The following is a 24645-nucleotide window of genomic DNA, read 5'->3' on the forward strand; positions in this document are numbered from 1 at the left end:
CAATGCAACAAAATGAGAATAAAAGTCAAGGAGTCTTGAAATAATTGTTCGAAACGTGTTTTAAATCCAGCAAGATGGAGTAAACCAGGCGTTAGCTGCATTCGTGTTGCTCGTTAAAGTGGTTTGCTGTTGGTGGAGGGAGGTAAAAAAAAAAAAAAAAAAAAAAAAAAAAAGGAGAGAGAGAGAGAGAATACCCCCAGAGTTATACTTATAACTAGGATTTTATTATCATTGCACAATATTGTGTTTTACACCTACGAGTACAGCGACCTAAGCTACACGAGTGGAACTATTACATATTGATAGCAGGCGGAAAATACTGACATTGTAGCTCCTACCGGGACCGTCGTACCGTTAGACCGAACAACCACCATCGTATGTCGACGGTAACGCTTCACGGCTAACGTTCACACGTTTGCTTCTTTAAGCCCGACATACTACAGACACAGACATCCTGGGGGAGCTCATTTAGTCCGGCAGTATGCTAATGTGCCGTAATAGCTAACGTTAGAGCCCACTGAAGTGAACAAAGAAACCTTTTCCACCACATATGAGCGGCTGGTACTCGGAATAGTAACAACGCCGCGAGCTCGGTCAGGCCGAAGGGACGAAAATCCAAGACCCCGCTTTTCCCGGCTGTGGCACTCGGTTACAACTTGAACGGTGCGCTTAAAACTTGATTATTACTCCGGTAACAACGCGACAGACGACTTCTGTTTGACATGCATACGTTTCTCATCGATGTATATGTACACACATATTTACCTGGATTCAATTATATGGCATCCAACAGGGAGAAATCGACGGCTGCAGTAGAGAGAAAAACAAAGTTGGGGATCGGATCCTTCCCCCCGTGGTCCGGACTGTGGACTCGATGAAAAGGAGGAAAGACAATATGAACCACCCCTCCGTCGCCTCGTCTTCTTGTTGTTTTCGTCACGAAACTGAAAACACGTTACTAACCATAACGCTGAAGCCGCTCTGTTTCCTTATTCTTAGAGAAAATGTAACAATTTCATTTTCCAAGTAGACATTTTAACAGCCTCCACATTGTCGGTTCCAATGAACTAAAGATCACTCCGCAGCAGCACAGCCTACGGGGGGACATGGACGCTGAAACATCAGCGATGTCCAATCTCGATTCAAACGAAGAAACCAAACAAAGCAGGCTTCAATAATCCGTGTATTGAAGCGTCAGTTATCTTAAATGAAACAAAATGTCTCTGTTTTGTGGGTGTAAACACGACACAAAACGACCGTACTAAGCAATTCGCAGGGACCTATGTCGACTGGCGGATGAGGACAGCGGAAAGCCCAACAGCCTCGACCAGTAGAAGATGGAATGATAATATCAGAGGGTGGACCAATGGGATACGACGAACATTTGATTGACAAGTGAAACGTCCAAGTATATTTCACCATCCAGCTTTAGGGCAGGCTCATTTTGCCTTAGGGTCGCTTGCGTTTTAATTTTGTTCTCAAGCGGTCCCTGCGCTACAAAAAAATGTTCGCGTTTGTTTGTGAGTCTAAAATAGGAGTCCACCATCGTCAGTTATGCTCTTATGCTAAACGTGTATTAGACCGTAGGAAAGTTTTTCTTTTGAGGATTGTAAATGGACACGCTGTCTGAATTCATAGCCAAAAACCTATTGTGCGACCTGGCTGTGGATAAATGCCACAATGAGCTATATATTTGATACCATGTAAAATCTTGCAATATTACTTATTATGTATTCGCAATTCCCATTGTTTTCTTCAAATAGTTTCAGTTTAGTGCCCAATTCCCGGGTTAGGGTTAGTAGTACATGGATATATCCCTAATAAGTAGCTCATTTATAACCATAACAGTAGCCCCTAAAATAATCTTTTAGTATTACACATTCATAATGTGTCCAAAGGTTATAGCTTAGGTTTAGTTTAGGAATTAGGGAGGAACAACAACATTTGCAGTTAGAGAATGAGTGCAACATGTGTGAATGAATGAGTGTGTGTTTTTATGTGTGAGAGAGGGAAAGACTGTGACAAAAAATATGGGACGGCTACTTTCTTTTGCCAAGCTGGAATCAAAAGAGTTTGCATGAACCCACATCTAACTCACAAAAATGGCCTGGCTGCTGTTTTCTCATGAGTTTTACCTTGGTGGTTATGTAAACAAGACTGCAGTTAATGTCAGTGTTTGTTTTGAGACCTTTCTAAAGTAAACCTCAACTGGTTTGAGGGGAAACAACCTAAATAACATCTGTGCTGGCCTTTACGAGAAAACGCAGCCATCCACTTTGTGGTTCACACGCACATGCTCAGCATGCGTTGCACACATGCAACTCAAGCACACACCTGTATCTCATTAACAGTGGTACTAAAGACTGGTTACCATGTTACCCTTTTAGGACTAAATAAATGTATTAAAATGTAAGCTACAATTGTATATTCTACTTAGCTACAGAGACAGACAATGCATGCTTAGAACTGCATTGTTATAGACAGATGCAGTTAAATGCATCTTCATGTTTTTTCAACAGGGTGAGGAACATTCAGTCAATGTGAGCAGATCAACCTCATTATGACAAAACTGGTCTCATGTCACAGATTCACTTGAGAAGCTCCTGCAGCACACCTGGGGGAAGATGGTGCATGTATATGCCATGGAAGTGATCATATCACAGCTCTGCACAAAACATCAAACAATGTTTGGTTTGTTGCCTTTTAAAAAGTAGGACAAACGGCATGAAGGCAAACCAACGTCAAGCATGTACGATAAGGCGCAAGACACAAAACAAAGCTATATTTAGAGTGGAATTCCATTTTCCTAAACCCCAAATGTGTACCCTCCCCTCCACCCACGCTTTCCTGGGCTCTCTCTTCTTTAAGATGATAGCTTTGTAAATGGGTTACCCCCATGCAGCCACCCACTCATCAGGTACAGTATGAAAACCTGGGGCATCCTGTTATGACTTCTGGTTTCCTGTTTCCTGCGAAAAATACAGCCCCCTCTCTCTTTCACACACATGCAAACACACTCATATACTCCACCACTCGTCACATAGAGCAGGCCTGGGATCAGCTGCTATAACAACCCATTCCAAATATATCAGTTTGAGTGTGTGTACTTATAATCCTGGCTCAAGTATTTGGGAGTGTACTCAAAATATAAATATAAAATGTATTGAGTGGCGTGCTTTCTCTTTTGGGATTATTCCCAACAAGATTCCATCTAATATCCAATGTATTTTTGACAAGGGTATCACAGACATTGACATTGCTGAGGCTAGTATGCAGCCCTGTGAAAAACTGCTGCATTGTGAGAAAGTGATTATGCTATAAGGTGACAAGAGCAGCTGTTTTGCCCCATTCTTCACAACATTTAATTTGTTTTTATTCCTTGTATACACATTCTCATTTCACATGCCAAGGATGGAGGAAGATGTACAAGTGTCAAGGGACCACTGAAACAACGATAACAGCAGTGTGTGCTCATGTGTGAACTGTAGGCGCCCGTTCTCCAGATATATGAAAATAACACTGTTTCTGACACACAACATGCTGCCACTGCACACCTCCTGCCAAGGTACCTGAGCATCTCTCTCAACAGGGGTCAGCTACATCGCTCCAGAAATCTCTCTTCCTTCCTGTGGTGGCTTTAGTGCGCCATGCCGAATGCTTGGTGACGGTGTACATGGTTAATTGTTTTGGCACAAACTCATAACCCCGTTTCCCCCTTTTATGCTGTGGCTTCTCTTAGTGCTCAAACAGAATTATAACATACTCACTCGTGACATGCAATTCTTTTTTTCTATTCAGCTTTGTTTGGGCGTTGTCGTCTTTTTTCTATTGGATGTGAGTCTAAAAGCATCAATGTTCAGTATTTTCGTCTGTTAAATAGGGCCTTCATTCTATAGACCACTCACTATTCTTTCTTGTTTTTTTGCAAGCACAATAGCATCCTGTTCTTTTTTTCCGTTTTTTAGCTCATCCTCCCCTCCCCCTTTCTTGCAGATTTGAATGCATTAGCAATCAAAGAGCCACTGACAAACGCCCAATCTTAATTACCCTCTCATTTGCATATTTGCATATTAATGACTGCAGACTTTGCTGTTTTTCTGCTGCAGTAGTCCCCCTCCCATCAACATTGCTCAGACTAGCCACCCCACACATTGCAACACTACATCTTTCTTTAGCTCAACACCTCACATCTTCAGCCCGAAATTGACAAGACATTCAAGGGAAGACATTTCGTTATTACTCCAGACATGAGCCAAACAAACAAATCATTGTGCTAGTAATTTAAATGGAGGACTAATCTATTTCAGCAGGGTTTTCCTTTTACGGTGCTGCTTTTCATTTCAGTCAACATACGCATGAGTTGACTTGGTTGCAGCAATGTAGGCACAATACACTACACATACAGTATTACGTTTGTGATTGATGTATTAATACACTTAATACACACATATGATGATATTTCTGTTTGGTAGCAATACTTTTGTTAGTAATTGAACCAAAGTCCACAATGCATTTCATGTGAGTGCTTCCCCCTTCTGGTGAAATGAGTGCTGAAACAGTGAAGTGATAGTCTGGCAAATGCAGACATAATCTTACAATACATGCCAATTATTGACAATTCAGACTTCATAAATAAACAACTTTCAATGATATTGCAATAAAAAACATATATATTGTTACTTAAAGGAGGAAGTAGACAAATAGAATAAAACAAAGGAGAAAAATGCACTGATTCTGCTTCAAAACAGGATGCACTTCAATGGCAAATCCATGTCCTGTTGTTAACATTACTACAAATACAATGCAATAATAATTTGCTTTCGCTGAGGCGGCTCTGAGAGCCGCGATGCAGCTTGCTCACATGATAAAGACCATCTTGTTACAGCAGGTACTGTCCAGGAATGAATCTCCAGTATGTTCAAAGGCAACCTTTGCCCCAGTGGAGCTAATCTGAAGCTAATGGTAATACAACCCTGACCTACAGAGGCAACAGAGAGTGCATTTACTGTTGTAACTTCTTTTTTGTTTTTAGCTTTGACACAAGGCTCATGCAAAAATATATTAAACATTGTGCTTCACCTCTAAAAATTTGTAGAAATCAGATCACATCACCAAATGCAAAAAATATCCCAGACTCATTCATCTCTTGCTAACACAGACGCACCTGAGGTTATAACCTGAGGTCATAAACTGAGGTCAAAAGTGACATTTATTTCATAAAATAAACACATCTCTAAATGTGTTTGCATAACACATATAAAAACAAATTCATATACATCTGTCAGTACAGATGTATGGATGCATAACCATGATTGTAGTAACTGGGACACACATACAGTGTCTTTCCTGGCTTACTTGTCAGTAGAGTTCATTTGAGATGAATAGATGGAGACTCCAGAGGTTCACCTGAGGGAGGACGTGGCAAACAGGGTGTGTATGTGGGTGTAAGATTTTAGGCAGCAGCTTCTCCATGTTTTTACATGTACAGACTGTGCATGAGTGTGTGTTCAGTCTGCAGTGCGCGTCGGACTGCTAGGTTGGTAAAGCCCCATGGTTTTACAAAGCCACCCAGCAAAGTCTACCTGCTCCACCTCAGGCCGCTTGATAAATATATGGTTCTGCAACAATACATACAATCAATACAAATACCGTGCTGGATATTAAAACATCATTCATATAACAGAACAAAGTGTTCTGCTGGTGACTCTCACTTTAAGTGGGTGAGAATATAACACTTGCCTTCACAAAATGTAACAGAGTTTAACCCCAGTTTATGCTCTAGACCTTGAACCTGTCAGACGTTGCCCATTTCAAAGAAAAATGTAATAATGTAATAAATTCAAAATTAAGCCATAGTCTACCTGAAGACACTCACCGTCAACATATTCAAGTCAGCCCTGTCTGCTGGATTATTGATGAGACTGAAAGGAGGAGAGAGGACTCTTTCGGGGAGAACTTTTCATCCATGAATAAAAGAAAAAGATCATGTGGATGTGAAAAGGGCAAGTTAACTGTTTTCACGCTAAAATGTTGTCTCACCACTTTGTCACAAAGTCCTGGAAATCAGAGGTGAAGACGGCCATGTGGTAGTTTAGGAGGAGGATGGAATACAGGAGGAAGTTGAATGAACATGTCAACCTAATTTTGTAAGGATGAAAGTAAATACAACGGGTCGTAATACAAATCTATAAAAAGCACATGCTGTCTAAAATGGTAATCCAAAGGATCACATATTTCCCATTATTGTTATGTTTTATTTCTGAATAAGCACAGATCTTCTGTGGAACATATACAGGTCCGATACAGTAATTTAATTTCACGATTATCACAATACATTTGACCATAAAAAATAAATCTAAATTAAATTGACATGTAATCATTCAGCAAATGCTTTTGTTTAATGCACAGAAGTTAGGTACAATCCAACCACAGTAGATCAAGGAGAATTTGAGAATAGCATTTGAATTGTTTATCATTTGCTTTATATTTACTTAAACATGGGAGTCTAGGAGCCATTGTCAGTTAAAGGTTTTCTGTACCTGACCTTCAGTAGGGGTATATAAGATAATACAAATGTGCAAAGGGGCAAAATAATATAATATCCCTTTGAGGATGAATTGATTAATACAGAAATACCATTAATACCATAACCTGCTACCCGCACACAGTCACTCCCTCCGATTTTCTTACCATGTGCTCCATGAAAACGCTGATCTCACCATGGCTGTAAAATGCTCCATAGCAGCCCACAATGTAGGGAGCACCTGAAGCTCTCGGATGATCTGGTTTCTGATTGCAGGTTTAATTTCCAGATTAATAAACTGAAAAGAGTTTTTTTGTTGCACAGCAACAGAAATTTGATCACATTTCGTATAATTTGTAGCTCACCTTACTGAAGATGTTTGCCATTCTCTGCCATTGCCTGCACCTAGCTCACAGACACGATGGAAGTCATTGTGTCTCAACTCACCCACCTTGGCCTTCTGGGTAAGAAAAGCTTCTAACCTTTTCTTCTATTGTTCATCCAGGTCCAACTCTTTCAATATTCTTTTATGTGCCTCTAAATTGGCCCTCAGAAAACCGATATAGAACAGGAGTAAAGCATCTTTCACACAAACGACTGAATTATTTAGTTTAATTTACTTTCCGTACCAATGTTTGGATAAATGGTTAAATAGCAAAACAGGTATTATCGTGAAGGTGCTATCTGGACTAACTCTGAGTGGAGACAACTAGACAACGTGACTATAATTTAGCTCTGAGGGGAGACAACTAGACAATGTGACTATAATCTAGCTCTGAGGGAGTGAGCGTTGTAGTGCCTCACTGTTTTTACTATTGACAGTGTTGCACATTACAGTATTTTGAATTGCAGACAGATCCTTTAAGCACAGTCTGAAGCAAAGCTTAAAATGCTGAGCCCAATACTTGTGTTAGGTCACGTTCACCTTTGTTAACGGTTCCACCTAATAACTGACAGTTCCCTTACAGGAGCTAGATTATAGTCCCGTTGTCTCCCCCCTGAATTAGATTATAGTCACATTGTCTAGTTGTCTCCCCTCTGAACTATATTATACAGGGCTCTCAAGTTTTTAAGACAGGTAAGAGTGACATATTTTCTGATTGGCTATTCGTGTAGCCCATTTCTTTTTTTTGATTGGCTGATGAGTGGCACCTCAGGCAGAACTCCAGGGGATTTGGGGGAGACGTGCTTGATTCCTCCATGGTGAGGGCAGCGCGACCAGGTCATGTTTGCGCGCTGTGGCACATTAAATAGCCTAGAGTTTTTTTTCAGCGTGAGAAATACGATCTGTGGCGGGAGGGCGTGACTTAAGCCCGAAATGCGTGACAGTCACGCTCAATGCGTGACACTTGAGAGCCCTGATTATAGTCCCGTTGTCTCCCCTCTGAACTAGATTATAGTCATGTTGTCTAGTTGTCTCCCATCTGAACTAGATTATAGTCACATTGTCTAGTTGTCTCCCCTCTGAACTAAATTATAGTCACGTTGTCTCCCCTCTGAACTAGATTATAGTCACATTGTCTAGTTGTCTCCCCTCAGAGCTAGATTATAGTCACGTTGTCTAGTTGTCTCCCCTCTGAACTAGGTTATAGTCACGTTGTCTAGTTGTCTCCCCTCTGAACTAGGTTATAGTTACGTTAGCTACACTGGTAAACACGATAACTAGCATTATGGCCACTGCACTAAAGGGAAATATGTGAGTTTTAGCTACAACACAACATATTTAAAACCTACAGCCGTGAGCTAGCTTGCTTCACCTGCTCGCTAATGAGCTGCTGCATGATGATAGCAACACATGTACCGCTAGGTGATAGCAAACGACTGTTTCCCTGCGGACGCGGTGCCTAAATCCATGTTCCTGCACAATGGGATCAGCTCAGTGAAAAACACATAGATCATACTGTAAGCAGCAGACACACCAATCTTTCCCACCACGGCTAATGACATGCATGTCTAAGAACAACAAACAAGATCATTAGACAAGGCATACAATCTTACACATGCATAGTGTCTTCTGGTACTTTCAGGGATGTCGGATTCAGTCAATATTGCATTGAGTATCCAGACCTTCAGGCATCAACTTGATAATGAGCAGCATGATGCCACAGAACGTCAGAGTAGAGAAGAGGATTGTAGGTCGTGCCACGTGCTAAACCAGCACCCAAGAGGCTCATACACCACAATGTCAATGGCTGCTGAAATGAAGCAGTTGAAGTAGATGACCTCCATTCAGGTTACTGGTATTGAGAGAGAGACCATAGAAGACCACGATGGTGGACATCCTGCAGAAATACAAAATCAAGATGAAGGTGGAAGGCAGTGTGTTTAAATAATACACTGATTTCAAAAGAGCTTTTTACTTTGATGGTGCCATATGGTGCCCTATAGCTCCAATTGAGACCAAGTTGCTTTGAAGAAGCTACAGTTTATTTTGGTTTAATTATTAAAAGGGGCAGTTTCATTTTATTCCCTAGATTTGTTTTTTGTTATCGAAAACAAAAAGTTAGAACATGATTTGGAATTTGCTGCTATTCTCAAATCAATTTACAGCAGACAAAAGCTAAATTATTATTTTTTTCTGATACAATTATAAAATAATCCCAGGTGTAAAACCTTTAGCATTAAGCCAAACTTTTAAATGGAGTGTTTCACAATCAGAATGTATTGTGCCTTATGTAATTAAGATACTAAATACAGTTTTCTAAACTCTTCAATTGAACACATTCTAACTGTTATTGATCTTGTTCAGCATCCTTTGCACTGATCAGTGTAAAATACGGTAAATTACCGGCAGCTGTCGTTGCCAGAGCTTTACCGTAAAAAATAAAGTGAGAACGTAAAAGACATTACGGTAAATTACCGGCAGCTGTGGTTGGCAGAACTTCACTGTAAAAAAATAAAGTGAAACCGTACAAGACATTACGGGATATGTTTTTGCAACCGTAAAATTCACAGTTGAGAACTGTTTTTTGTTTACGGTAAATTACTATTAAAAAAACGGATATATCATAAACCTGTTTACGGTTATTTGCTTTAGAAATAACAGCAATGTTATAAACGCGTTTACGGTAAAAACATTTTTTTTAAAGCAGTTATACCGTAAACCTAATTACAGTCTCTCAGTGAAAAACACAGTACATCTGTATAATATATTACGGTACTTTATTGAAAAGTTTAACTTAACGGTAAATTACCGGCAGCTGTGGTTGCCAGAGCTTTACTGTAAAAAATAAAGTGACAACGTATAAGACAGTACGGTAAATTACCGGCAGCTGTGGCTGCTAGAGCTTTACCGTAAAAAATAAAGTGACAATGTATAAGACAATACGGCATGTTTTTTAAAAACAGCAGTTATACCGTGAACCTAATTACAGTCTTTCTCAGAGATAAACACAGTACAACTGTATGAGTTACGGTATTTTATTACAAAGTTCGAAGCATTTTGACGCAACTATGGTTGCCAGAATTCTATTGCAAAAAAATATGGTACAACGTATAACGTATTACAATTGGTTGGCATAGATTTTATAATCAACAGGAAATATTAAATAAAGCCTATTGTAAATCAAGATAAAGACCATCGTTGATAAACCTTAAGAAATAAACATTTTCTGTGAAAAACAGGTTGAACTGATCCAATAACTTGACCGTATACTCACAAAGCATTGTTGAGATCTTGAAGAAACAGCATGTGAAGGATTACTCATGAATAAACATGAAAAGATTAGCCACTTGCGCCGAGTTAATCAAGAGTAACAAGTCGCTGAGTCCAGACTTGACTGAAGAGGGCACCCAACATGGTATAGAGTCTCACACGGACACAAAGTTCAGGAAGCCGAGCTGCTTGGGAAGTTCTGCTTGAGGACTTGTATCTTGACCATCAGGTGTTCACAGTGGATTGGGAAGATCCTCTCTAGCCAAAAAAACTGAAACAAAGGCAAAGTTAGATTGATGCAGTGCTCGAGCATGATGCCTACACAGAAACATTCACTGCCTTCTGGTGTTAAACTGATCTTCACTGACCTAGAAAAAAACAGCACTCTGGAACAGGTATCAAGTTGAATGTTTAAAAAAGACACATTTTAGCACAAAGGCATCATCAACACGTGTTACATTTCTGTAATCTTGCGGCCTACAGATGCCTCCACTCAAGCAATCAAGACTATCATCACGTTTCACGTTTTAAAAACCAGGGTAACTGCACATCTAATTAATTCCATCAATTAAAAAAAATGTGTTTGTATTTTTTCAGAGACCTTTTCAAATGCCTCTAAAAACAAAAACACAATTATTGTTGAAAAAAAGAAGAGAAACTAGAATACAGTAGTCTGTATAATACGCAGTGTACAATAGCTAATACATTTGCCTTTGCTACATAGTTAGATTTTTTTTAATTAGACCCAATGGGAAACAACACCCCCCTGCATTTACAAGATGTACATGAGGATATGTCCTAGAATGAATGACATGTTACTGCTACGGGAAATGAAATTTAAGAGGGATATCAGTTCAGAGCACAATATTTATTTTTACTAATGCACTATTAGTATATTATTTCTACTATCTTCCAGTTTTATGATTTCTTCTATGTTTGCATGGAGCTGTTGGCTCAGGCCATGGACCTGAGCAACCCTGTCTCCTAAAAATTACATTCCCCCAAAACTAAAACGCAGTCTCAATTACGTTTATGTTTGACATATTACAAATACGTTTATAATCTACGTATGTTTGTGCTATTGTTTTCATGTATATGTTTATAAGCAACGTACGTTTGTGTTATTGTTTTCATGCTTTCCCGCTGAATTTAAGGATATTTGAATTTCTAAGCTCTAAGGAGGAAAAGATACTAACAAGGATTCCCTCAGTAGCGGCAAGCCAAGAGGGGCAGTGTTAGGCCAGTTACGGGGCCGGTCTGGAGACCGCTTGTTTGGGAATGCAGCCCAAAGTGGGTGGTAAACTCCATCTAGTGCAGTATAACACTGCAGTCAACTCAACAGACACTTGGATCTCCGTGGTCAAATCAGCAGACACTGACATGTTAGGAAACACGTTCAAATGAGCGGAAAGAGCCACGAGACAACATCCAGTTTTCAAAATACTGACTGATATGGATGTGTTCAGAAAATTTCTGAACACATCCAAACATCTTAACTGTACCAATTCAGATATTTTACAAAGTAAAAGTCCTACATAAAAAAAAAAAATGTTTATCAGTCATTAAATATTCAGAAATGAGATTTTTGGATGTAAGACTTTTACTTTGTAAAATATCTGAATTGAAAACCGGATGTTGTGTCACGTGGATCTCTCCGCTTGTTTGAATGCATTTCCTACGGGCTGCATTCCCAAACAACCCGACTCGGAGAAGACCGGCCCTGGCGCGACGGGGGCTGTTACCGGCCTTACACCGCCGTGCAAGCGGTCTTCAGACCGGCCCCGTTACCGGCCTCACACCGCCCCTCTTCGCTTGCCGCTACCGAGGGAATCCTTGTTAGTATCTTTTCCGCCGCAGAGTTTAGAAATTCAAATATCCTTAAAAGCATGAAAATAAACAAACATACGTTGATTATAAACGTATTTGTAATATGTCAAACACAAACGAAAAAACAAACATACGTTGATTATAAACGTATTTGTAATATGTCAAACACAAACGTAATCGGGCAGACAGTACGTTTCTAGTCAAACGTAAATTGAGAATGCATTTTAGTTTTGGGGGAACTTTTAGGAGACAGGGTTGGTTTGAGGATGATCCCTTGAGTGAAGTTTGAGTTGTGCTTGCACCTATCATTTGCTACAATGAACTATAACACCGCTTACCTTTAATTAGCCTTGACAAGACTGGTGTCTGAGTCATTGGGTCTAGACTGAAGACAGGTGGAACAGAATATCATGCAGACATGGCATGATGGTCAGGAAACTGGAACTTTTGGCAGGTGTGTTGTCATCATTTCACCTTGAAGACCCACGTCAATCTGGGCCCTATTTCTCGTACCTGGCTTACTGAGTTAGCGGGCTAATTGTCAGGATAAGATGACGTAGGTCAGGCTTTCTCGGTTTCTCGAAGCAAGCTTAGATAAATCACCATAGCAACACATCAAAACATTTAAACCTGCTCCCGGGCAGACTTACTGAAATTCACTGGATAAGCTGGACACTCCCACGGACAAAAAAGGCAGCTCACTTCCTCATTGATGAAGGAGCGATAATAGTTTTATAGGGAGAGTTATTTAAGATCGCCAGGATCCATCCGTTACATTATCATGACTTCCTGTACGCGGCGATATAGATTTGCTTCTCGAGCCGCGGACATTGATCACCACAGGCGCAGCCGATCACCCGTCTCAGACACCTGCTGCATGCCGTGCTGTTCTTAAGTTTATTTAGCTCTTAAGAAACTTATGGATGTGTTGAAAGCACTTATAATATGACAGTGTTATTAGTACACCATACATATCATTATTGTAGAACATGATTAAGGTGATCGTGATGAGAATACAGAGAATCACACACAATTTATTTTCACTGCTTCAATTGATTGAATTTCTGATTATGAATAATACATACATACTGATCCGCCCATACACATATTCAAACTCATATACACATATATAGTACATGATTCATACGTGCATACAGTACATATATCCTCATAAGTATATATTTATTCGTAAATATAATCTGATTGATTTGGGTAATGAAGCACTTCAAATTAGCCGATATATTTTCTCAACACTGTCTGATATATTTGCGACGCTTATGTCTCGCAGCGGGGGCGCTGTTAAGTTGCGTTCACGGCAACAATGTTGCAAAAACGTTGGAATATTCGCAACACGTTTGCTGTGAATGATTACGGTATTGACTTCCTCATATGCCTTCATGTTCATCTCCTGCTTCTCATTAAAGAAATAAAAAGAGGTTCCTCTGAGTTTATTTGCCATTGTACTATTAGAACATCTTGGTGTCAGTGCTCGATTATTATCCCTTCTGAAGAGGAGCAGGCGCTCGCATTTATCCAGATGACTGACGTCTGGCTAGAATTAACGAGACGTTTCTTAGAGATTAGGACATTTGCTTGACTTTGTTTAGCCAGGTACGAGAAATAGGACTCTGGTGTTCGTTGTAGGCTGACATGATCCTTTCTACAGCCAGAAAAAAGACAAAATAGAAAACATTAACAATAATAACAGTAACAACAATACCAATAATACAACTATATACAGCAAAAACGTACAAAATGGTGAAAGAAAGAGTAGAATAAAAGAAAAAAATATATAGTATATCAATTTTTTTTAATAAAGTCACATTAAAGTATATATAAAAAAATATTATGCAATGCCTAGATTTATGCAGTGTTTAGCGCCAACGATACATGCATACACTGTCTGAACATGCAATGGCTACACAGTGCTTTAAAAAAATAGATGACCCTAAAGCCTTCTGTTAAATTAACATACACTGAACTTACCACTATTTATCCTTGACAAAACTTGTATCCGATCATAAGGCTAGACTAGTAGAACAGCAAAGAAGGTGATGAGGTTCATGTGAAGGTCCATGCTGGTAGTCGTAATCGCACCTGAAATAAAGAGTAAAGGATGAGGGGGAGGACATACATCCTCTTAGGTAAAAAAATGAAATCATCTCAAGCATCACATTTTACTCTTTTCAATGCAAAGGTTGTAAATTAAAATGAAATGGCTAAATTCACACTCACGTGTCACATGTTGTTATAGCGGCCAAGGTTTGATTCTAGGTGGGCCCTTTGCCGGAGATCATCCCCTCTCGCTCCACTGTGTTTCCTGTCTCTCTCTCTCTCTACTTCTGCTGTCCAATAAAACACAAATGGGGAAGAAAAAAAAATCTCAAACCTGTTAAGCCCTAGCGTCCCCCAATTGGGAGACCCATTTATATCAGGAAAATCAAGAAAACATCATGGTATAAATCTCCCTCCCCCCCAAAAAAACAAACATGTTAGGTATCAAATTAAACATAACAATCAGGGCTACAATAATATATAATCCCGATGTACAACCTCTAAACTCAACTCAAACAATAAATAGGATTAGGGGTTAGGGTTAGGGCTTAAAGGGTTAAAAACAAAAAATGCTTGCTTTTGGCATTTAAATGGATTATAATCTCACCGTTTTCCTTGGTGTCTTGAAGGCCAGCAAGTTGTTCTCATCCAAGTCCAAAACCAAGTTGGATTGCAATGTCTGCAATTATATTTTACAAGAAATACAAGTAAATAGTCTTAATTATCTGTACAAACTGGTCTTGCATACATTTACACATTGACTCTGAGGGAGACTCCTGTTTGTGACGTCCTCATCGGACAATGTGGGCATTAAATGAAGATTTGAACATGAACACGTGTTTGCATCCACTCACTGGACAGCTCACCGGAGATTCTCAGGAGTGGTGTTGTGTCTTAACACCACGTGCACACAACGCCACAGCGCGTTCATGTGCGGTCACGTGGACAGTCGTCCCTACAGGCACTTTAACAGACAGCGGAGATGTTAATGTCATGCCTCCGGTATAAATGAGCCTTAAACCTCAATATCTAACGCATGCCTAACGCACTTCAATAAAAACGTGTTTATTAGATGAAGTTTGTAGCACGCAACCCCTCGCTGTCTTAACTGTCCTGCCAAAGTAATACACCTAGCCTAAAGCTAGCTAAACATTACCTTAGCTAATCTTTGATAAAGTAAGCTAGCGTTCAACACAGAAACCTATAACCTACGTTGCATCGATGGTGTTAAAGAAAAGTAAACACTCAACTATTAGGTAGCTAAGTTAACTCAATATTGATGTATTGATGAAATGTAGCTAACCGCTAGCTAACGTAACATTAGCTCAATCCCTTACCAGAGAGGTTAAACTAACGCTACTATCACCTGAAAACGTAAGGTGTCAATAACGTCGACCGTTCAAGAAAGCTTTTATTCCGTGACTAATGAATTATGTTGGTATTCTTACCTCAAGAGGAGATGCCATGTTGGGGGGGTTAATCACTGACACCTGTGACCTGTCCCTCTCTCCTTTGATCTCACTCCCTCTGTGTGTGGCTGTCTGTCTCTCTTAAGAGTATGAACAGCATACAATTACAAAATAATCCCAGGTGTAAAACCTTTAGCATTAAGCCACACTTTTAAATGGAGTGTTTCACAATCAGAATGTATTGTGCCTTATGTAATTAAGATACTAAATACAGTTTTCTAAACTCTTCAATTGAACACATTTTAACTGTTATTGATCTTGTTCAGCATCCTTTTCTAATCTACACTTCCATTTTATATTTATATATCTTTTTCAAGTTAGGGTGGCAGGCAGTCTGGCAATCAGAGTGATGAGTATGTATTTGTCAAACATAACTGTATATTTAATAAATTACTTTGGCTTAGAATAAAGGAAGTGTACACACAATCATATTCAGGAAGGGTTCGAACAAAGAAAAGAAGTAATTTTACCATGAAAACACATTTTAATGGCACGTATCCAGTCCAGATATGTCTGCTCCTCTTCACCTTTATTTTGCTTGATTAAACAGATATTAAAAGAAACAGAGCGGTCACATTGCATACTGTGCAATGTAATTATAGTCAAAAGTGCCACCTGACTCGCAGTATTGATTTCATACTGGAGCACAATAGGAGTAAAAATGTAGTAAATACCATGCGCTCCAATCACTCGTCAGCTCTGAATATGACCGCAGGAGCAGGGACTCTCCTTTTGGCAGAAACGCGGATTACAACCACCTCCACACAACCTTTCTGCAGAAGCCACAGAGGAGACTCAGGAATCACCCTTAACAGAAACAGCAGGACAGAATGTCATTGATCTTCGGCAGTTATTTAAAAGAATGAAACACTTCAAGACGTTATTGGTAATACATGGACTATATGTCACAGAGAACATTAAAGTATGCACAAGTTTTATGATGTAAGAGAGGGAACAAACATGGTCTGTTATGCTAAAACTTAAAACAGTATCATCACTTTTGAATTGATTTGAACTGAACTTTGGTTTTAATAAACTAGTTTCATGCGTTTGTGAAAAATCGAGTAGTTTGGATTTATCAAATTTTATTTTCCCGTTTCAATATGTCCTTGGTTAATTCTGTGTTTTTTGTTCTCCTTTTATGATAATCAATAAAAGTTACAAGCGGTACAACAATCATTGGCATCGGGACCACTCCGACATTTTGTTACGAGACACAGTAGTTAAAAGGGGAATTTAAATCCTAGTCCTTAGACAGGACATATCATTGAACAAATATGTTCATCAGCCAACATTCATCAGACCTACCACCAAGTTGGATTAAATAGGAAGCTAGTAATGGCAGTAGCAACCAGCAGCATTCTCCACGCTCGTATAGGCAACGACAGCAACACGGCTAATCCAACACTAAAACCTACACTGTGGCCCAGCAGAGTGAAGCTTGTCCTGGCTGTCTGGCTCAGCATCTCAGACCTGAACCAAGAAGTTATGTTAAAAAAAAAAAAAGAAAACGTTAGCCCTTTAGAGTTCATTGCTTTCTTCAACGGCCCAAGCACAAGGCAATGACCTTGTACAGCTTGCCTCATCGGAAAACTACAACAAGTAAACTGTGCTTGGTCATAGAAAGATATTGGAGAAGACATAAAGACAGGGATTCTTTTGAGACTAATAGAAGTGCATGTGCTCCCTCACCCAGTTCTAATGACGCGATGTATTTGAAGAGGCCAAGTCCTCGAGCGTTGAGGATACAGAACATGACCCAACTGTTGGAGAAGGCCTGGATCAAGGGAGTGACTGTTAGATTTCATTTTTCTTTCTTTCTTTCTTTAACCTTTCTTTAACCAGGAAGTCCCATTGAAATTAAAAATCTCTTTTTCGAGGGAGACCTGGCCAAGACAGGCAGCAGCATCAGAGGTGTCAAAAGTATTCACATTCATCCTGTGAGGAGCACCGGAGTTCTCCTCGCACCGGAGCAGCTCTCTGAACGCGGAGCAGCTCTCCTGCTCCAGGTGAAACGAGCCAAAGTGCTCGTGTCTTTTACCAACAATGAGCTGCTGGCTTCACATATTACAAAAGTACAAAGTACACGGATATAAAACTAAGTCATTAATAAATACATGGACAAATGCCTGTACTTTCGGGTAAATGGTTACGGTACGCCGTTAACAGGTTACGCTTGCGCGATTTGACGCGACGCCGTGAGCTCCGTGAGCTCGTCTTTTCCTGCTGTTGCGTTTCTCAAAATAAAAAAACAGATCTAAGCTCAATATTGAGCATGAATTGAGAGAGGCCATATCAAATCTACAACCCCGTTTATAACATATGTGTCGATGAAAGCAGGTCACTGCTCCACTAATACGGATACAACGTGATGGATCACATATCTGCACTCATTCTGTTTTGTTTGGCAAAATTAAAAGCTTATTGTTTTCTACAATGAGCTATTTAGTAGTAACTAAATATGAGTTATTTTATGCACAGATAGAACTCACACAAAACATTGTCTGATGGGGCAATCTGATTTACTTGAAAGTGATTGCAATTTTCTTTATTCTGTTATTTATAAAAGCACAAATGAGTCACACAATTATGTTATTTACAGAAAAAGTTTGAGAACCACAGCTTTAAGTGTTTGTGTCGGAGTCGCCGCCGCCTATTTTGCACTATTACAATACTTATAGGCAACTAGTTATCATGTCTTCCTCTCCATGAAATGCATGTTAATGCTCAGTAGTACACATATGGTACTTTAATGTTTTGCATTGTAATAAAATGTGATCATTTTAAATGGGCATATATGCAGCTGAAACGGGTAGCCTACTGCATCCCACATTTTTCAACATAACATTTTAAAACATTATAGTCATTATGGCCTTTATAAAAATTATTGTTTTGGGGGGAGGTGGGGTAGTGCACTATAGGCCCCTGAGACGCGGCTTAAGAGTTTGTCCTTAATGAAAACAAAAAAAATCCCTGACTGGTAGGGTGATAAAATGGCATTGCTGTACAAGAACTCCTTAAATTGCTTGCTCACAAGAGTTTCAAGAATTTTAGCAAATACAGATAAGTTAGATATTGGCCTATAGTTATTTAAAATAGCTGGGTCACCACCTTTAAACAGTGGAAGAACAAAGGCCGATTTCCATTTCATTGGTATTTCGTTGTTTTTCATTGTCAGATTAAAAATATATGCAAGTGGCTCTGCAACAAAATCAGCAGCCAATTTAAAAAAGTAAGGTTCTATACATTTTGATATTTAAATTAAATGTGTATTTCAGAGTGAAATGTATGAGTGTTTATTTCAGTGAAATTTTGGTAGTATAATTGTATTCTTTAAAGGGATCATAAAGGCACCACCCAATGTATTCAGTCAGAAATACACACAGAAGGTATTTGTTTAAGTTTGACCCTGGCATTCCCTGCTGCTCTCTTATTTAAATGCCACTGGAGGTAAGAGAGAAGATAGTTACAGCAAGACATACGATTCTGACATTGATTGAAGTCAAATCTAATCTAAAATAATCTCATCTAAAGTTTTCAAAAAAGTTGAGTGTCAATCCAGTGTCAGAAAGCCAAAGATACGAGGTCCTGTAATCTCAAAACATTTTCAAATTCAAAAGAAACAACACTCATCTTCATGAACAACGGATTTAGGCCCGCGTCCAATTATTTTAGCATACTCATTATTCTTTAAATATACCTCAGACACAATGGTGGCGGTGTATCTCTCGGTGCTAAGTACCCATCCATCCAGACCTCGCTCCGTGCCAGTGCACTGGTCTCGCTGTATCCGTCCAGTTCCCGCCCACTTTGTACCGGGAACATCTGTCCGATCCAGCTGCTCTGCTCTCGGAAGTGAACCTCCACATCCGTGCACGTGGAGTTGATCGATACTTTGCAGTGGTGCTCAGATGGATCCGAAACAAAAAACACGATAATTCCCATAAATTCTGTATACAACTTTTACAACTTGTTGGAGACGTCTTTGTTAGTTTGACAGGTTGTTCACCCCTGCAGCAAGGAGCATTCTGGGAAACAACTTTATCCATCTCTTGTTTGCCTGGATGTATTTGCTGAGTCAGGAGGCTGCCGGCAGTGCTATGATAGCCTGTATCTATGCAATTCAAAAGCAAAAGCAGGCAGAACACTATAGTCACAAGGTAATAACAATAAACTGTCCTAAAATATGTACACAGACACATTTTGGGAACTCCTCCCCACCCTCCTAATCAGATCTCACCTGTAAATCAATACATTTTAGGCTTAAACCTTGGTTTAATGTTAGTATTCAAGTTATGGTTGTAGTAATAAGGGTGAATGTCCAGGGAAGAGAGAGAGAGAGAGAGCAGTGTCCTCTTTACTGATGGTTTGTGTTTGAGTGACGAGTAGAGAAACGCCTCAGCTTCTTTCTGTCTACTTCACAGTTTATTAAATATCCCCAAACAAATGAAATAATGATGACCATGAGATGAGACTTGATCAAGATTATTTAGTTGAATGTCCAATGTGGGAATACATCAGATGAAATGCACAGACAGTGAGACATTATTTAACTGTAAATATTTTGTAATTTTCTCTAGAATAGCAATTTGTTTGCAAGATAAAACAGGCAGAGGACATGAACATAAAAAACAGAACAGAGAAGGAAACATCCGTAAAAATAAATAAATATAAGTGTTTTATTTATACCAGTAGCACCAAGAGTAAACAGAAACAGTCATAAAGAACCTGAACATGTGAACAACCACCACAAGATGGTGCAACAACGCATGAAATAGTCAGTGATGTGCTGGTAGTAAAGGTCGTGCTTTGACCCAAATATTTGTTTTCCCAGGCAAGAGGTCAGCTGATGTGCCTTACATTTCAAGCTTGTGAATAAAGCAGTGGTGGAATAAGTATTGTATCATCATGTAGTACCACCACTCAATATACAAAGGCAGATACAGTGGTTTGGCACTGGGTCACTTTTAAAAACCGATGTTAAAGAACCAGGTCGAGCAGAAGTAGTGCAAAAAAAGTGTAATTTATTAACAAAACATTTACTGAAAGAAAGGACAAAAATGAAGTGTGCTTATTCAGTTAACTCTGAATTTAACTCAAGAAAAAGCACACCAACTACATTGTAACTGCCCAGGTCAATTTAGGGTGAGGTAAACCGAGCAAACACCCACATTCACACAGAAAAATGTTGAAAAATGAAAAAGTTACTGCTGACATCACAATATATCTATGGGCAGTCGTTATTGAGCACATATAACAACATAATTACGTGCAGAACTATCTTACCTGTCTTCCCGCACGTTAACAGTGCCCAGCCCCTCTCTGCTAAGAAGATGTAATGAGGCACAACTTACCTTGATGTTCAGAATTACATTTCTCAAACCTTGGAGTTCAGCATCTTGATATCTAGTTTCCTTAACTTTTTTAAATGCTGCACGGCATCAAATAAGTAATCACTTCTAATAAATGGGCCGAGTTCATTTGCATTCGTTAGAAGCCTTGCAGCATGAAATCATATTGGGATGGTAACTGAAGCTGACAGACACACCTGGAAACATCTTCCCCCGCTGCCACCGAATACAGCTTAAACAAGTCGAGTAACATCGCATCGCTGCTCGGTCCAGCCAAACTGACCCCTCGCCTCCTGATTGCCACACCTCGCCATTCTTCTGCCAGAGCTGTTACCATAGCAATGCCTCTCTCTCTCTGGCCAGCACATGGCCATGCCCTCTGACCCCTGGAGAGGAGACCTTTGGCCTGAGGGTCATCATACGGGGTCAGAGGGTCAGCTCTAGCTCGAGGACAGTAGAAGCACTTCAATGATTGGCTATCATTTGCCCTTTCTATACCCTCATCTATGTAATTGGCATATTGACAAACTGGCCCTTTGCACATTGTTAGCAGCACCTTGTCCAGCTTACATAGGAGCAAGAGAAGCGTGGAGGGTGGGGATATTTATGTACCTGGTAATTTTTTTGTAAAAGGTGTGTTTGCCTCTTGCTTCCATCTCTAATGCTTTCTGAGTCATGGTGAAAGCAAATCAACCGATGAAGGACTTCAGTCGACAACGTTGAGAAGCTGGTGGATGTTTGCTGGGCAACCAGAGAAAGCTAATCAGCTGCTTGTAGGGTGGATGATAGGGAAACCCCTCCATCCATTTGGCATGGCCACATCCCAGCCCTCTTTTCTCCTCCTCTCAGTCCTGATGATCCACGCCTCCCAGGCCCATCACTTGTCAATATTTCTACATTAATTTGAGAGACTGTGTGTCAGCGGAGAAACTGGGGGTGGGGGAGGGGCTCTCTGAGCAGGTAGAAGGAGGCATGGAGGGGGAGTAGTGGCACACAGGAGACAAGGACATAAGAAGGAGAGAGACAGGTAGAGGAGGAGAAACGAGAGAAAAATTAGGAAATGGAAGCGGGATGAATAATGGGAGAGCCGAGTGTGGGTGAGAAAGAGTTGACCGGACAAAGAGGCTGTGTTTTGCCCATTAACCATCCCTATACATGGCTTCCCTCAAATATCAAAATTTGTCCATCTTCATTTGTCCAAATCAGCAGGATCTGTAATGATAATGGTAGTTTGAGAGCCTAGCCCCAATGCCAGGAGAATCCATCATTCTCTGCCATCAAATCTCCAAAGCCTCTGCAAAGAGAAAGTGGAGCACAACGGTGATTCATGAGAAGAAAACAGACATGTTTTTATGTCGATGGAGAAATATCACATACCTGCACTGATATCCGGCTCCATTTTGGATGCTTTGACCCAAAATGCTGTAGTGAAAGACTTCCGGTATATTGGAGCTGACAATAAAAAATGATGGCTTGTTCAATAGCCATCTTCTCCTCTATTACTCTGACATCCGTCCTTTGGGCTCTGTGGCATTTTCAAGGACCAAAACTGAGCCTTCACCTCTCGCCTCTCAACTCTGACCCCAGCCTGCATGGTCCAGATTACACGAAGGAGCGACAAACCATGTAACATCATGACCTCTTTACTGGTGACACACACATACAAAGACACCGGCACACAAATATATACACACAGTGTCATCTCTCTGTGTTAACTGATTTCATTAGCTTGTTGTGTTAGTTGTTTTTTTTAAAGAATTATCTCTCCGTTTCCATTTTTCAGACTCCAATATCCGCTGAGCTCGGCTGCTCGGAGGCCCGAGGGACTGGGTGGGTAACAGCCATGTTTGTCATCATCTGATTATTTGTACAACATCTTGTATCATTTTGCTGTTAATTCTCTGAACAGATTTCACTAACACGTTCTTTTCACTAACACGTTCTTGGATGCAACACATTTGTCTTTTTACAGCCCAACATCAGCAAAAAAAAAAGTAAGTGGACTTTGTTTCCTTTCTGCTTTTGTTTGCATTCAAATTTGTCACCCGTTTCTAATAGACTTATTGCAGAGCATTTAAAAAGGCTTCAGGGTGAGTATCGAGTGAGACTTGCTTCAGTGAATGTTTCTGCCTAGAGGAATTCTTTGAAGTAATGGTCTGCTAAGTAACTTCACTGCATTGAGCTCAATAGTTCCTCCACACTACTTACAGAAATGATTTTTCTTTTGCATGCGGCCATATCAACAAATCGTCTGAACACATTTACCAGCATGTGTGTATGTGCTTGCGTGCGTGCGTGCGTGTGTGCGTGTGTGTGTGTGTGTGTGTGTGAGCAGCAGGAAGGATTTCCAGATTGCCCAGCTCTCCTGCAATCTAATGGGTTATTTGTCATCTGCAGAGTAAAGGATTTTTAAAAGTCAAGTCAGGACCGACTCCCTCCCTATCCTTTCTCTCACCCTCTCACCCTCCTTCTCTTTCCCACTACCCCCCTGACACTCGCAATGGGAGATCGATAGGTTATTGATCAACTCTCTCTATCGCCAACCCACCAGACTAATCACCTTAACACCAGCCCAACTCTCTCCCTTCCTCCCTCTCTCCTCTTCTTCTTCCCTGTTGCTCTCAGTTTCTGTCCCTCGCTCTGTTGCTCTGTGTCACACTCATTCGCAGAGTAAACACCATTTTTTCCGCATATGGAGCTCGAAGTCTGCTTCATGAGCGGTTTGAACGTTTAAATTCCCCAATATTTAATGCCCTTCCGTGTATCTCCTTTTCCAGTTGCCAATAATCGGCATAAAAAAGAGTCTATGTGGCCGTGCGTTAGATAAAACAATAAATGTTTACCTTGCCAAGTGCTATTCATCCATCTCTCATTTCTCTCCTCTCCTGCACTCCCTGCTTCCATCTCTCTCCGTCCGTCTTTGTTCGAGGGCAAAATCGATGGAGTGTATGAAACCAGCATATTTCTCTGCCTCCTGCTTTAAGAGACCTGAAGGAAACTAACATGAAGAAGGTGGTTTAAAGTTAAGCTTTACATTTACTTAAATTTTTGTTGGTTATAGTGTATCAATCTTTAAAACATTGGAAGCTCGGTTAGTAAACATTGAAGCCATGGGGAACAGAAATATCATGTATTTTCATGGAGAAGTTAGGAAAGCTGAGCTGAGTAAGAATATTTTCACGGAGAGTTATTTGTATTTACCATTTCCACATCACGATCAACTGTGACCTTCTCCGGCATATACCAGACTCACTATGCCTCATTTTATTTTATTTATGTACCAAAAATCACTAATTTGTCTCAAAGGGGATTACAACATATGACCCCTATACGGGTTAAAAAAACCTTTCATCTGTTGAATTAATAATCAAAAACAGATTTTAAAGATTCACCAATTCAGTTCAACAATATGTTTTTACAAAGGGTTAGACCCTTTTTTGAACATATATGCAAGAGCAACAAACTCAAACTAGAGGTGATTGTTTGTTTTTGTTTGTGTTTTTTGAGCTGTTTTCGATCAATCAGGGGCGAGTGAATGATGTCCAATGCATCCCTTTTGGGTAAGGTCTTCCAGTGCTGCAGCTGACTAATAATCTGTTACTTTGGCTCTGTATGGCGAAGATAAGACTTTCCCTTATAAACGCCTCAAACTGTAGAGTGATGTGCAAAAAATCAGATAATCCCTGGAGGAGAAGCCCGGTGACCTTTGCCCTTTGGATTTAAAACGGTTGAAGATTATGTTGCTCTCGATGTTAAGTGGTTGAA

At 40.0% G+C, this 24645-nt stretch overlaps 1 pseudogene across 1 annotated transcript; it reads right to left on the reverse strand.

Moving 5' to 3' along the window:
• Positions 1-8326: 8326 nt before the first annotated feature.
• LOC306753275 (solute carrier family 22 member 21-like) lies at positions 8327-22279 on the reverse strand (annotated as a pseudogene). Its single transcript has 5 exons — positions 22258-22279; positions 17222-17323; positions 16204-16258; positions 8580-8805; positions 8327-8476 (listed from the first exon to the last, which is right to left on the reverse strand). The product of its transcript is annotated as a solute carrier family 22 member 21-like (transcript).
• Positions 22280-24645: the final 2366 nt, after the last annotated feature.

The sequence above is a fragment of the Taurulus bubalis genome (genome assembly GCF_910589615.1).
Source record: "Taurulus bubalis genome assembly, chromosome: 1".
Lineage (NCBI taxonomy): Eukaryota > Metazoa > Chordata > Actinopteri > Perciformes > Cottidae > Taurulus > Taurulus bubalis.